Raw genomic sequence first — 17,584 nt, 5'->3', positions numbered from 1 at the left:
CCGAGGCGTACGCTGAATGTTAAATTACTGGCGAAATGAAAGATAATAGGCCGCCCTCTTAACAGGGGAGAACTTGTTCTTACGTAACGGGGGAAAAAAGTTTCTTGTCCCAAAAGATTTCGCGATTCCACCTCAGGGACGGTGGGAATTTTGAATTATCGTTATTTATTCATGGATACCGCAACACCGTACTTCAAGTTTAATAAAAGGATTTTGAAAAACAATACGCATTTAGATCAAGAGTTGCTATCTTAATTCTCACTAATATTATAAATGCAAAAGTATAATACAGATGGATGTTTGTATGTTAGAGAAATTTGGCATAGTTGTAACACATGAGTTACTAATTTTTCTTTTTTTCTTAATTCCACGCGGCCGCAGTCGCGAGCGATGGATGTTTTATAACATTTTTCGCCTGTTATTATCAACTGGTCGTGTTTATTTTATATTAAATTTGTTTAAAATAAAAAGTCATACGATAAAAAGATCTATTGATTTAATGGTACCTATTATACTTAACTATACATTATAGTTAAAAGAATTTCAAGAAAACAAGACAATAATATTACAGTAAAAATAAAAATTCACACAGTTAGATAGTTGCAGTCTAAAAAAGAATTTTTATCTTATGTTAATCTTAAAGAATCATCGACCTCTAAGCATTTCCCACGTGGTATTAACTCTGGTTTCCAAATCAACAATAAATCCAACAAACGGATAACGATCCCTTGATCCCGGTCACACTAATGATCGCAAATATTTAATAATGCCGACGCTGTCACGTCTAATACAACGCAATAAGAACAAAACGCAAGGTACAGAAGGGATATAGAAAGTATACGTCGACCGGGGAACCGAACCTAAGACGTGACGCGAAGACAAAACAGCGATCCAAAGGAACTTTCTCTAAGTACAATGAACGAGCAAAAGTAAGTCCTAATACTACAGCTGTAAAGTAGACTGTTGTATTATTGGATTTAGTTTATGACGGTATATCTGAAAGAATAGGACGTGCTACGCAAAGAAATATGTTGGGAAATAATAACAACGCGTGACTGTATAGAGTTTTCACGACAAGACTAAGTCGGAAGCTTTGTGTGAAAATGTTAGCTCTATATCAGGAGTATCGTTTTATTTACGAACGCGAATATTTTGTTGCTTGAAATAAATGCGGCTGGTGTTTTTGATAATTAATCTGAATACAAAAAAAATACCTCCAAACCAAAAAAGTTAAATACTGTGTAAAATTTATACCATATCTAATTTGTTACATAAAAGAACTCAAAAACCAGGTGTGCAATGAATAGATAGATTGTTTCTACAACGAATTTTTTCTAAGTTATCTTGATAACTCCGAATTTCCTATCCTTTTCTGGCTTAATCTTTGCTGACTACGGTCTGACATTCAAGTATTTTTATAGAGTAAAATAAAATATGATAACTTTTAACGTCACATTCGGTCTAAATCGATCGGGAGCACGAAAAGCCGAGTGCGATTTATTCGTCCCGCGTAGCTCGCTACGCCGTAGACCCGGACTTGGCTCACATCGCTGTTCCGCCTTAACTTATTCTCCTTTATAGCTTAAAGTGGGTACTTAAATGTTTAAAGTTATTAATGGCTCTAGCTAACATTTTAATTGTTAAATATGGTAATATCTCGTAGTAACATATCTTAACGTTATAAGGCTTTAATCTCAATTATTTAGCTCTTGATTTGTTTTTGTATGAAATTAATTCTTGTCAAAATTATAAGAAGTATCAATATACGCCTAATGCCTTATCATATAGTATAGTATAGTTCACATATGTGAACAGCACATGACATCAGTTAAATTTCAAATTCAATGAGAAAAAGATTTTCTAACTCACATTTTATTTTTATTCACTTATATTAGTCTTGGAAATACCTTATATTTTACCACGAAAAGAAATCAGTCGCCTGACATAAAACGTAGCAGAATGAAAATAGGAAGTTTCATCCACGTAATCGTCCGCACCCTTGACACAAAATCTCCGCATATTTTTCACGGCGTCAAATCTCGCATCGCGCTCGCAAATCGAATTTGTCTGCTCTGAGCCGACGGGAATCAATCCACATTATCCGGGTGACGATCACCGACAGTTGTAAGTTAACGGCGATTTCATATTCACCTTAAATTTTATACCTTGGCTATAGATATACCTCATTACCTTTTTGACATATGAAAGGAGCAAGGGAACGATGTGACCCTAGTTATGATCACGGATTTATTTATGTCCAAGGCTCGGAACAGAATGGGTCTCCACAGGTCTACTTACTCTTGAGTAAAAAAACAGAGACAAACAATATGTTTTAATACATATTCTGTGGTCGCTGTTAGATGTATATAAACGCTACTTACTTTACTTTACACCAATCAAGGAGACGTGGCGAAAGGTGACTAGAGCCACGAAGATCTTAGGATTTAAGCGTGTGCCACGCGCTTCAACATTGTCTGCTCTGCGGGGTTTCCGCATTAACCGTGTTAAAATTAGATTGGACTAAGAGCGCGCACTAAGCTATCACATGACTGTTTAGTCGCACTTTATTTCCTATCAGCTTATATGGAGGTTCGCACACTGTTATACAACTAAACACTTGGGTTGCAACACAATCGAATTGACAATCGCACAACAATTGTGCGATAGTTTAGTTAAAAGTGTGCGCGCTCTTAGTGCAATGTAATTTTAACACGGCTAATGCGGACACCCCGCAAAGCAGACAATGTTGAAGCGCGTGTCTAAACGGATAAAGTTTGTATAATACCTAAAGAACGAACACCTATAAAAGTAGCAATGTTACTAACAATAAAATCGTACTAATATTATAAATGCGAAAATTTAGATGGATGGATGGATGTTTTTAAAACCTCGTGTTAAATTTAAAACCTGGCACTTACTACTACTGAATAAAGTGTCTTCATTTCTTCAGTCTATTTTTGTCAAATATTTTCTTTTAGTCTTTTTTCTTTTATCATTTCCAATGCGTTAAACAATCGAATACTTTCCCAAATCGACTTCTTTCTTTGCAATCAGTATTTTGGTTATTCCATATTTAAAAATGATTATAACGACCTCAGATTGATTAAAATATTTTATTTCTGATTAACAAATACGAATTGTTTTACGAACATGTGTTGAATTCTTTTTCTATCTCATTTTTCGTGGTTGCCTGATGAATTAAACTAGCGCCTGTACAAAATATAACAGCAACAAAATGTCGGAAGCAAGAGATTAGCAATGTTTACTGGCAGCGAGAACTTATAAGGCTTTGTAATGCAACAATGTCTACATAATCCGTTACGTATAAAATAAACGTATAACAAAATTTATTCCAACAAACCATTGAACAATGCGAATTAAAATTAACTACTTTACATTCAGTTCTTAATTTTAATTTAAGAGAGACTCTTAGTGTTACTTGTACTAAATACTGAAGTACACGGAACGCCTCTCAGTTCTGTGAATAAAAAAATTAACCACTGCCTTATTGTTAGCTTATAATCTTATCTAAATTGGTGAAACAATAAGCATACTATTATAAACTACTAGCTGTTGACCGCGACTTCGTCCGCGTGGTACTAGAAAACATACGTACTATTTAAATAACAAAAAGCTACATATCCCTCGGGAACCGGACATTTCTCGGGGATGAATCTTATCCCATGTGTACTCCAGACTTTGTTTTATATCTGTGCCAAATTTCAATAAGATATGTTGAACCGTTGCAGAATGATCGAATAAACATTAAAAAAGTAAATTAATGAATCCCACGGGAACCGTAACTATTTCCGGGATGAAAAGTAGCCTATGTGTTCTTCCAGACTATGCTCCAAACCTGTGCCAAATTTCATGGAGATCCAATAAGCCGTTTCGGCTTCAAACGCTAACAAACATCCATCCATCGTAACTTTCGCATTTATAATATTCATATGATTAAAATGAGTAACTTAGAACGAATAAGCGAGACAGTACATTTATTTGTTCAGTTCGAAAATGAAGTCAAAGTGGCAGTAATTCAATTGTAACTTTGTCAGAATTAGCGGCCGATTCCGCTAGAATGTTGTAATTTATACAGATTAGAGGGAACATTAAGAAGCGATCATGATGTTACTTCGGATTACCAGCGTTCGGTTTGCAATTTAATGCCAACGATCATTGCATTTAAAGGATCTAACGCAGTGATTTGTATTCTAAGAGTATTGAGTATACTTTATCGTTATAATAATGACATTTGAATACTTTAAAACAAATAAATAAGCTCCTACGTCTCTTGATCCTGATTAAGCTATCCGAATAAAATATTTCTATTACTGTATCTCTGGGCTATAAGGGATTCTGAGGACCTGTCCCACCACTGACTGATAGAGGCTAAGATTGCTTAAAAATGACGTCACTGTTAGATAAGGAAACAAATTTCGATTTTCCGTCATACATTTTACACGTTCGATTGTTATCAAACAGTTTACAATCTTACTTCTTACTAATACTATAAATGCGAAAGTTTAGATGGATGGATGGATGGATGTTTGTTAGCGTTTGTAGCCTAAACGGTTGAACGGATCTCCATGAAATTTGGCACAGGTTTAGAGCATAGTCTGGAAGAACACATACGCTACTTTTTATCCCAGGATAAGTTACGGTTCCCGTGGGATTCATCAATTTAGTTTTGTAATGTTTACTCGATCATTCTGCAACGGTTCAACATATCTTATTGAAATTTGGCACAGATATAAAACAAAGTCTGGAGTATACATGGAATAAGCTTTATCCCCGAGGTCTCCGGTTCCTGAGGGATACGTAGCTTTTCGTTATTTATATAGTTTGTATGTTTTCTAATACCACGCGGACGAAGTCGCAGGCAACAGCTCGTTTACTAATAAACATGTTTGACAAAATTGACAGACAGTTCATTGAACCTTGGAGCCTATCAAAAATTTAGAGTGATTAGGAGCGGTTTGGACTTCACATATATTGAATTTCTTCGCTGATATATGCAATGTATCACGTTGTTTTAAAAAAACACATGAAAATCGACAACAAATGTTGGTGCTTTGTCGGCCTTTGAGAAACATTGCATATTAAATAAATATATTTTGACAAAATCAACAAACGTTTATTAAGTAATTTTAATATGTTTGTTATTCTTTCTAGTTGTAAAACTCCCCGGGTGGACTTGCGTGTAACGACTTTATTGGAATCAAATTCAAACGAGCGGTGATCATTAGACGATCAGTAACATCAAATCTCGACTGATTTACAACATATTTTATTACGGTTTGTAGTAACTGTACCACGTAAAACTTTATTACCCCATCTCCAGCAATTTTTATTGAAGACAATAAGGGCGCCTAATAAAAAGCGGGCGATGAATTTGAAACAGGGTAACGAAGTCTCTGCGGGGTAAAAACCGTTAAATTTCATCGTAAAGCACTCTTTACAATTTTCGCTCAAATAATAATAAAAATTTAGTTGGTAGTAAGATAGGAAGTTGAACTTAAAACTCTAGCATCTTTAATATTAAGTCTAAAATCATTATGTTAGGAAAAGATGTCAACAATTTCAATAGAACATATTTCAAAACAAATGAACCTCTAATACATGTTTAAAATTTATTCAAAAAATGCTACTAGGTTAAAAATTTTACTTCCTGACAGACACAAAGTTGATAAAACTTACTCTAACAATTCCCTATCAAAGTTATGTTGCGATATAATCATTAGAATCATAATTATTACTAATATTATAAATGCAAAAGTAGCCAAAACTGCCGAACTGATCTCGATGAAATGTGGCACAGATGTAGAACATAGTCTGGAAGAACACATAGGCTTTTTTGTTTTTATTTCCACGTAGACAAAGTCGCGGGCAAAAGCTAGTTATCCCATAGTTTATAAAGTCTTCAAGTTCGTAAGTTTTCACAATTCGATAGCATATCCTAATTAAAGATACGGGTAACCTTATACTTTAGAAATTAACAGTTACTTGTAGCAGTAAATGGCTATGATCAGTAAACTCTCGTACATTTTATTAAAGTTCCAATGATAAATTTATAGGCAATAAAACACATGATATTTCCCGATGCGCTCGACGACGAGCTATATTTTAGTGTGGCCAATCGATACGTTACAGCCACGGAGACGCGTTAAATGGACCGAAATGTCCCGTGTCTACATGCTAAATATATACTAGTGCAGTGTTTAAATATTCATATAACGGATAAAGGTTTCACTCAGGCATAGAGGAAACATTAATTAGCTAAATGAAGCCATGGAGATGGTAAAACAAGTGATATGTCAAAACCTAGACGTGCCCAGTAAAGAATGGACGGAAATCATGGTAGCTATTCAAATTTAAAAAGAATTTTTTTCTTTTTTTTTATATGAAACTGTATTGAAAAGTTCTACCTAATGTTATATGATACCTCAGCAAATTCGTTGGTTACTATAAATAAAATTCTATACATGAAATTCTTGCGTTTGTTTCAAATCCGAGTTTACGGTTTTGTAGAGAATATGCAGAGGCGATAAAATTTATTGTCACCAGTGCGACATCTGGTGCCACCCTTCTTAAACTGGGGTCCAAGTTAACACAACTTGACTTACAAAGTTGCCATATTACAAAGACGTAAGCTATAATCATATCTGTTTTTGAAATAAAGTATACCAAAAAAACATTTCTGTTTTAGCCAACTTCAAAAAGAAAGAGGTTCCAAATAGAATTGTTTTTTTTATGTTTGAAAATTTAAATTAATTAAGATATGTATTTTTGTTATGTTATTTCACTTTTTTGTAAACTTATCTTGGATTTTTATTATTATACATCTGAAAAAATTTACATTATCTTCGAAAACAGAAAACTTTGTTTTAATTTTAAAATGCATTAAAACTGGACCTCGTAACTGCTTGACTTTAACTTAGTTCGGCAATGATGTAACAAGCGTAGCGATCAACGCGACATCCTATCGCTTGCACCGTACCAATAGAAGAAGAACGCAAACGTTCAGAGCCCACTCAATACACAGAAGAATAAAATCCCCCTCCCCCCACATTCGGTCGCATTGTAACTGCGTACGTAACTTCACTTATCTAAAAACATGATGCCTCTGCTCGTACCAAAACTTTTCGATGTTCCTTTGTTTGGAACATTGGATTTCTTCAACACGCTTTTTCCTTGAAATGGAAAATGCGAATTCGGTATTTCTGAATTTACTCAAAGCAAGCAACATACGGTAAGTAGTTTAGTAAATATTTAGTATATAAATAGAAATCAATTTTATAAATCGCAAGGTTGTAAAGGGTTTAATTTTAAATTGACAAAATTTTATATATGCAAATTGTCTTATAAGCATTTAACGTTTTTTTAACAAACCGAGCATCTCTTATCAAAATTATGTACGAATTATGCGAAATAAAAGTTTTATTATCAAAAAATGTCCGCCGCTGCCGGCGACAGATAACGCAAGTCTCGATTTTGCATATTAATTGCATTTCAGCTGAAAAAATATCCGTCAGTTCTGATTTTTTTAATAAATTATTTCCAGGACAATTTTTTTCTAAAAAAAAAGTTAGCCGCAACCATAGAGCACGAGAGTACTATGCTTTCGTTGAATTTCAAAATAAATTTGAATAGTGTAAGCTCGGAAATGTTCTAAAAACAAAAATGTACTGTAAATTTTAATTCAAATTTATTTATACCCAAAAATGGTATTTTGCACATTGAATAAAAACAGCTTCCCAAATAAAATTCTTCTAATACAGTAGAGTTACTTTTCTTTACAACAATAGTAAAATTTCCTTTTATTTTTCTTAAAAATAATTATGAAAATAAATACCTTTAACAAACAGTTTCAAGGAGGTAGCGAGGTCCATCGAGATTCGAACCCCGCAGCAGTTAGAAATTAAACCTAATTAACTTTTTACTTCCGCGGCCCCGGCGGGTGTAATTAAAACAAAACAGAAGTCAACTTTACGCCGCCCCCAGGAATTAGATGTAGCGATTTCTTGCCCTTTTTTACTCTTAAATGTTCAGGCACGTTTTGACATAAAACCAACTGTATCTCTAAATTTATTCTGCTTCTTTAAGAAAAAATATACTGTCCTACTTTCTGATCACATAGATAATAAGAAAGTTGCATTTCTGAGGCTCTTTTTAAAATTAATACAAGAAACAGGCTTTATTAACAGTACAGAGGGAATCCCTTAAGTAGATAAAGAGAAGGAAAACTACGCTATTGGATCGGTTTTTTTATTTTGCATTTGTTAAACATCTTTAAATATAATTATTCTTATTGGGAATCGTTTCAGTAAAAAGTTCAACTGCCCTACGATATTGAAGTGAAGAGAGTTTACGTATATAAATGGATACGCAGTCCGCGTAAACGATGGCGCGGGTAAAGGTAATGGCTAGGATATAAATCTCTTTCGTTGCGTAACAACGTCACGTAAAAAAGCACTTATCTTTCGTTCGTAAACATCGATTGCATCCGAACAATGCCATCTGTTGCCACCGGTACGCACTTGTATTGGTCCCCGATAGTCTCCGGTCTTCGGGTCTTTAAAATTGCTTACGTACGTGACACGCGCACCCAATCACGCAGATGCGGCCGCGTAATACATTTTTTTATTAGATACGTTTGTTGTGAGACAATCGAAGGTTTAGAGGGATGAATTAGTTTATTGAACTCGTTTAAACCCTCCTGTAGGTTTGATTTCAAATTCGAACCGGTTTAACAATTCAAGTACCCTAAAAGATAAATAATTAAATAAGCATCGATCTCATAACGTGTAGTCTTGGAAAATCGGTTACAGTTTAAAAAAGAAATTCTTTTTTTAAATAGTATATTACAAAACAAAAATCCCCAAGGAATAAATAAAGCGGGTCGTGAGCGACAGAATCGATATACGCAAATCAGTGATAACAGCCTCTCAGTAAACTTTTACCGTCTATTTCCTCTGCCCCCTCTCGGCCCGCGTACCCCGCGCTCCCCGCGCCTCCCTTATCGGGCCCGATCTACAGATCCAATTTCCTAAAATAGGGATCGATCCGACAAATCATCTGGCCAACTCTATTATCCCCACTCGGGCCGATCGCTCGGTGACTTGCTTACTCTAAATCCTCGGCTTACTGGACAAGTGGTAAGGGACGCCGCCTTCATAAATCTATGTTTAAGCAACACTTACGTTTGTTCTGAATTTGACGAAGTAAATTATAATAAAACTTAATATAAGGCGATTATGAAAATCACTAGACGTGCTTATTCGAAATGTGTAACCAAAAATAAAGCGAGTTGTAAATTGTAATCTAAAAATGTTCGCATAGGGGGCGCTATTATCGCGTAACGTGAAATGAACGCCCGCGGCCGTGGTGACTCCGATACCCTGCAAAATAATGACGTACTACGAGAGAAAGCGTAAATCACTAGGTTTTTTTTCATGTTAACTAGAAGGCTTTTGCACGCATATTTTACTCACATCCTAGCTTTCGAAGTAAGAGGTTTGATGTATGGAAAAACGTAATAAAAATATGTATCTTTCAACATGAGAATTTGAGTCAATGACTTAAAATTTATGACAATCACTAGTGAAAAATAAGATTAACTTTATCTCATGGTTTACTTCATGCTTATTGGTTTGTTAAAATAATCAAAAACGTTTAATAATTCCTAGCAGAGATTGATACGGAATTAAAACTAACCTTATGTTTTTAAAATTAAGCATAAAAGCGATTTAACAACAAATTCAATCAGAGCTCTGGATTTCAAAACTAAAACAAAAATTTTCCCCATTCTTCTAAGTCAATCCGTTTTTCCTTACCATAAAAATCTGAAATCGGGTATTTCGTACAGTTCCCTCTAAAACGGCCAAATAATGGACACTTAAGGCGCGTAACGCCGCCGAACTCGACGCGGGGGCGATTGGAGGACACGTGACACTGTTGCCAATGGATTTACTTCGGTTGTAGTGAATTTCAAAATTTAATCACTTTTCAATCTAACTATTAGAAAAGATTAAGAAATTACAAAACTTCTATATGATTAAAGTTAATGATTTCGTTTTCATTTTACTCTTTTTGTTAGAAAATTCTGAATAGAGGTTAAAATGCTTCTTGTAACAATATTCTTATTTATATTTTAAAGAGAAAATAATGGGCACTTAAAAACTGTTAATATTACTTATCGATTGTTTTGTCAATAGTGTCAACTCCCATTCTAATCCGGACACCTTGGCAAATAACCATATTCACATATTACCTGCAACACCGAATACAAGTAGTTCACATTACCTCTATTCCCATTTAAGTGCATAATGTGGTCGTGCAATCTCAACTGTAGGCTCGTCTTCACGTATGGGGATAGCTTCGAGTGTCTCTGTTGAATAACATGGGGTTCAAATCCTTGGTCCAACAAAGAGTGTTTCGAATTACAAAGCACGCATCCTTATTGAAGAATATCTGATACTGTTACAATTGTCGATACATACATAGTTTAGTATTTAGATCCTGACAACATATTTTTGATAAAACACTTTCTTTAATAAAAAAAAAAGCCCTACACTTAACACGCTACTTTAGGCTACATATTTTCACGCTATTAAACCCGGGCTTAATTAAATTGAAAAAAAAAAACATAATGTGAGAAAGGGACCATAAATTACAAGCTACCAACATTAAGGAAGCAAGGTTATGTTAACGGTCATTTTGAAAGTTTCAATCGAGACTTTCACAAATGTAAACAATAAAATAAAGTTTTTATAATTTCATGCGGATAAAGCCGCACGGGAACAGCTAGTATAGCTATATTCTAAGACCGACATTAAACCATAGTTTAAAGATTTGACTTGAGACAAATAAACATAAATATAAATAGAAAAGTATTTCGACACAGTGAAAACAAGTCGTTAACGCTATCCCCACCTGATCCGTTTCCTAACTGATCCCGGTAGTTCTTGCACACTCCATTCTCAAGCTCCACACAAGTTCACCGGCAATAACATATGCAAACGACCATGTGTGAGGTCGAATGGAATTGCAGAGCACATTAACTCCCCTACCTGCCCCCCTCCATTACCTCCATTGCCCCACTCACTACCGCGAAATACTCAGACAGATCCTATTTACATAATAAAACAAAAAGGGGGTTAGAAGCTTCGGAGTCAGCCGAACACTTACGCGTCCCCGATGTCTTAAAGTTCGCGGAAACTATTTTAAAAATCACTTTGTATGTCGACATTCAGAGCGGAGGCAGCTGGAATTCTCAGCAACTGTTAAACGAAGATTTGGTTCATACAATATTAAGTATTACTTTACTTAAGTACAAGAAAAGATTTAAGTATTTACTTTCACCTAATTTATAAGATCATTCAAAATGTTGTTATTAACAAAAAATAGTTTTAAAGTAGTTATTTATAATATACTAGCTGTTCCCCTACGACTTCATCCGCATAAACTCATGAAAATGTTATTTTATTGTTTAAATGTGTCAAATAATCAATTGCAAATGTCAAAATACCAATTACCATACTATGGCAATTTTGCTTTCTTGATGTTGGCAGCAACTTATGGTCTTTTTCCCACATTAGGGTTTTTATCCAAATTACAAACCCCCTATGTTTAATGGCGTGAAATATATAGTCTAAAGCGTGACGTAAGTGTAGAGCTTTTTGTTAAAAAAAGAATTATTCGAAAATATGCTGTAATTGCTGACATCTTAGGCAACAAAGAAGTGTGTGTTTACGCTTTATTATAATAGTATGGAAGTATAGATAAACTTTACTTTAAATGAAAAAATGTAATTCTTGCATTAACCTACCTCTTATACAAGTTAGGAGATATAAATTCAAAATAAAATATATCTTGACCCGCATCAAGAACAGATGGCGTTATTGTAAGTCTTATAGAAAAGGCGGACTTAAGGCATCCGACACGGTAACGTAACGATTTTGAAATGAACGACTCTCCCCTATCATATAATGTCTTAAAATTGTAATCTATAATTTAAGACCATAGCAGAAAATACCACACGTGATAAACTTACCACAGCCTAGTAAAGGCAGTCAATAATTTTTTTTACGTAGGCTATCTCCATGTCCTTATTATTCCCATTTTTAACCTCTGCATTGTTTCTACTTGTCAAATCTATTCCTCTACCACTAAAAGGGAAGTATTGCCAAAAGTAAAAATCGTCAGGTTATAAAAGAGATTGACACAATTAAATCCAACAATTTGACCTCTAAAAGATAGCGCACGCATTGTAGCCGACATGTCCCTTGTCGGGCGCGAGCCAGCTCATGCATTTTGAAAGCCGCGGACCGCGCACCCTACTCAAACTACGTTTTATCTTTATCAGCGGATTTCATGTGGAAACTTATGTTTTTTTCCTGTATTTCACAGAAAAAACTATTGAGTTATTATACGATCTTGTAATATTTTTTGATAAAATACACATGTTACCTATGATAGTGTTAATGGACTCCCTAAAATTGTTTAAAGTGTACAATTAACGTGATTTTGATTTATTTTAAGTATATCATAATAGCTCAATGTGATTTTGCAATTCAAATAAAAACGAGCTTTTTACAATATTAACGTTAAATAATGTTATTTAACTGTAAGGAATTTTTTATTAGAGTTCTTCTAAGAGGCCTTTTTTGTTAACCCGTAACAAATCCAAAATATTGAGATTTATAAACCTTTGTGGTCCGATCCCACGAGTGATAACTCCAGGGAGATGATGACTAAGAATCCGTTTAATACCATTATTAAAAAATGCTCTGTTTACTAAATAAAAACTATCTCAGATATCTCTGTTCTCGTTTGAGTCAGTACATCTCTATGCGTCCTCGGTCGACGGTCGGTGTTCGGTGTAGCAACGGTGCTCCTGAATAAATTCTTTCGACTCCATTAAAATGTCACTCAAACTTGACTCGAGAGCAAAAGTGGCCGTTTTCAGATCGCTACGCTTTCCCGCCCAAAATATGTAAAGGCTTTTTTGTTTACAAGTATTTTCAGTTTGTCGCAACTACGAAAATATTCTGTTGTTCACATTATGTTACCGAAATGTAACGGTTTTGTAGTTATTTTTTATGTGTGAAGAAAAAAATATATGGAAATTTAAAAAGTCCCATCAAGTAATAAGCCAATGTAGATGTTTACTGTTTGCTTAGAAATCTTGACTTACAAGAAAAGCGCTTACTAAACTAGCGCGTACCATCCTTCGACCACATCTTCACCTTGGTCTAGGTGGGATAGTGGTCAAGCGCTGGTTTTTGCAATTTAAAAAAAAAAGCATAGGTTATATTATGTTTAATGCAGTCTCGAATAAGAGATTACTACGAGTAGTATTCACTGAGTTGATTTGCAACTCAGATGACAACTAACCGTGTTTAAATATTTATCCAAACCAGGTCTCTTCCGGTGCAATTACAGTTGTTATTAATGCTACTTATAGAGTAGTTTAGAGCTTATTCGGGCACATCTCCGCGCCGCTATCGATCGCCTGTGAATAATGCATACGGAGTCCGTCCGCCGGTCAATTACACTCCCAACAAACGGCGAGCTATATTTAGGAACGTTTTTACACCGGCATGAGTTTTGTTTTTGCTTTGTCTTCGTACAATTTCAATTTCGACGGACGTGATGTAACTGCTAGGTAAGGGGTTCTATAAAGTTTTGTTTATTTTCTCTGAATAATTGTGTTTCTTTTAAAAATAATTTCCGTTATAATTATACTTTTGTTTAAAGATATGTTAAAGAACTTAAAGGCTAGTATGTTTATAATTCTTTATTTACATACATATGTATATTCGTCCTCGATCTAGTCTACTATTATAATGACATTTCCTTTTCTTCCTCTTCACTGACATGCGCCGTAAAGGTTTCTGCATGCCAGATACATCGCCACATCACCCCCCCAAGGTGTAAAATGACCCATACAAATCCATTAATAAAAAATACACGGAATTAAAAAAAAACAAAAACCGAAGAAGGAGAGAGTTTACATGCCAGATACATCGCCACAAACTTTCTAATTTAAATAATGTTAATTCCACCGATGTTAACGGTATTTATAATATAGAAAATCGATAGTTTAATTATCGTTTTGTAGGTAACCAGAAATGTACTGTAAGTTTTGTAATAATCTACATATGATTACAATGTACATCAAACCGTAGGTATTAGTACAAATGGCGGAATGCGTGGCGCCTGCAAGCGGACTGTGCTGGCATCGCTAACTAATCTAATTTATCCGTCCGTCCGTGCGTCCGACTTTTTGATCGGGGATTTTTGAAGCACCATTTGCGTGCTTGTGCGCCCTTCACAAAATGTTAGCGAGTTCAGGTTCGTTCACGCTTCTCTGATTTACAGCTGGTGCTTGTGTTACTATGACGAATAGTGTATGTGTGTGTAACGTGAGCGGTGTGATTGATGTTTTTTTTTATTCTGTTTTTAAACCTTTGTGAAACACGAAGAGGCTCTCTATGAAGAATTACATCTATCTATGTTAGGACTTGTATTGATATATTTTTAATGCATTTTTGTGACCCTTATTTATGTTATGTAAATAATCAAATGAAGTTATATTTACACAAGCTTTTTCAGTACTAAAATCAATTTAAAATATCCTTCAATAAACGTTCGACATCTAGTTTTTTAATATACTATGCATTGACAAACTTCGTCTCGCCTTGATTAAATAGTTTGTACAGAGGCGACAACTTTCAATAGATGTCGAAGTAATTCCGCGGTGTTTCGCTTCCCTTATCAGTTCTATCGAGGCTTCTTTCAGTGGCGGCAGGCTTCTTTCACTCGCAGCTTTCAAAGCGCAACTTTAAATGAAAACCGTGGCGACTTGTTTTGAAGGAAAATTAATTTACCAACGACTTGAATGCTTTTCCGTAGATAAAGTTGATCGTTGTCTGCAGCTTTAATAACCAAACTAAGGGTAAAATATGCAAGTAGTTCGTATTAGCGAGTTCAAGAAATTAGCTCTGTTTAAATTTTAAATGTCTAGAATTTTTGAAATGCTTTTTGTTACATTAAAATCTCTGTTAAACAGAATATGTGAATAGGTGACTCAAGTAAAATTTTGTAGCGCTTTTAGACTCGTGATCCCTGAGTCCGCATTGACATTTGGCCGGCATTTGCCTCAGGAAAGGACCGGACGAACCGCGGCTTCGGACCAAATCCGGAAATGCAAATATATGTTTGGTGCAAGTTATAAAATAATCTTAAAAAACGACCGTTAAATTTCCGTTGATCGACTATTTACAAGTTAGTTCTGAAAAACTTTTATAGAATAATCAAAAATTTTAAGATTTTTCCCACTACAAAAAAAGGACAAGCGTTAAAACACTTTTCGTTCTAATGGAAAATTTTAACCATTCAATTTGCTAATCTGGTTTTAATTAGGAAAAAATGATACTTTTCTACTTTAGGACTTCTTTTATAGCTTTAAGCTTATAACTTGTACCACACAACTAGCACTGAGATTCACAACAGTGAAGTCGGCTCCGCACTTTACGACCACAGCTCCACCAGTTGTCATAAACGCAACCCGATACACTCTATTTATAATTACTCTCTGCCAACATGGGGACTGTTTCCATAAAATATTCAGTTGTCACTTGATTCTCTTCCATTAATCAGTTGAAATTACATGTGGGATCTTGTTTAGAGACAAATAGAATTCAAATTTTAATTGTTGATGCGTTGCCTACCCTTATACGACGGAGGAGGAGACGCACATAAAGAGGTTATTTCCCCTTCCTATGCATCTCTTCCACCGTCAAATCCACTTCCTCTTTCCAACCTCTCCTTATAAGAAAAGGGTGGTAAAGAGAAAGGGACTTAAATTAGGCCTCTGGCACCACACTCATCAGACGAAACACGGAATTGCTTCCATTTCACGCCTGTTTTCTGTGTGGTCGTGGTATTACACCGGGCGTGCCGGCCTATTCGTGCTAAGATGTTAAAGCGGGCACTACCACTGTTACACCTTAGAAACTACGGCTATTACGTCAAACCTTTTAATTTAAAAAGATCTCTTAAAAATAAGGAAACCCTTCTACGACATGACAACAAAGACGTGTAAATCATTGCCAATGCTTTTTAATATCGTGCTAATGCAAGTTTGAAAAGTTTCGCAACAGCTGCTGCTGCCTCCATTCGCCGCTGATTAATTAAAATTTCGATTCGTTCTTAACGAAGATATTAAAAATGCATTTAATCTTGGTATATTGGAAAAGAATAAATGAACTTATGTACATAGTATATATATTTACTAATAATTAAATATGAATACTTTTTTTAACAATAGAACGAACTTTTAATACAGCATTAGCAGAGCATTTCCGTTCGGGATTTTTAAAAGTAAAACCTCTAATAAGCAAACCACATTAAACCGACCGAAGTAATAAAAAATTGTACCCGAAAACCTGAACAATACGTGATTTATACGCCGCAATATGAAAGGGCGTTGCTAAAACCGAGCCGAAATTCTGAGCGTTCATTACAACGTTTTAACGACTGAATTATATGAGATTATGAGAACATTATCAAGGCTGCATTGCGTAGTGACGGAATTAAAATTTAATATTACAAAAAAGTCCGCCCGTGACTTGGAAGATGGAGAAAGTCTTGTATTATTTCAAGCGGGCATTAGAGATGGCGGGTATATTGCCCGGGGCAATTTACGAGCAGTCCCGGGTCTTATCTGCAATATTAAAGATTTCATTAAATCATGCGTCACCCGCAATAAAACAGTTTGATACCGCATTTACGCCGCCGACTAGGGTGACCAAGTTAATGATGTACTCATGTACGTTGTCACATTTGTATTTATGTTTTAGTTCTTGTTTCAGATGTAAAACTTTGGCAATGTTTTATACAAAGCTAAATAATTGGATAAGACCATCCGAACTCATGCAAAAGGACAATAATTATTTTATAGCTAAACACAGGCGTGAAACAAAATGATTACAGAAAAGTATTTCAACAGTAACAAAAGCTTTTTTAAAGTTTTGCAAAGATTTAACAAACCATCTAGCATACTTACAAGTGAACTGTACTAATACATTAATTTACATTAGTTTCTATTTGAAAATTACCAAAATCGCTACCGCTTATAATTTGGTCCAATAATTCAAATAAATTATAACAGGCGTCATACGAATGAAATCCGCGATTCCAAACGCCTAATGTCGCTCCGCCCTATCACCGGGTCGTAAAGTTCAAAGTTATTCAAATGGCGACACTTGCTGGATGTAATCTTAATTCAGTCTGGAAACGGTCAGCTCTTAATGACGACTGCTCTCTTTGATATATGGACACGGGTCAAGGGTCATAAATACGAGATGGTCCGAAGTTAGAGCACGATTGCATTGGGCCTAACCGAGTTATGACTTCTCAAGTTTATATGGGAAAACTTTGTAGGAGATTTAAACTTTTTTGGAGTATTATTACTTATGAGAGTTAGTTTTAACTTTCTTTTTTGGGTTCGTATTCTTTACAAACTTTTAACAGGTTAAGTAAATTGCTTATAATTCATTTACATACATTATCATAGAGA

This window comes from Papilio polytes, unplaced genomic scaffold (assembly GCF_000836215.1).
Source record: "Papilio polytes unplaced genomic scaffold, Ppol_1.0 DF822178.1, whole genome shotgun sequence".
NCBI lineage: Eukaryota > Metazoa > Arthropoda > Insecta > Lepidoptera > Papilionidae > Papilio > Papilio polytes.
Note: the sequence above shows the minus strand (reverse complement) of the source record.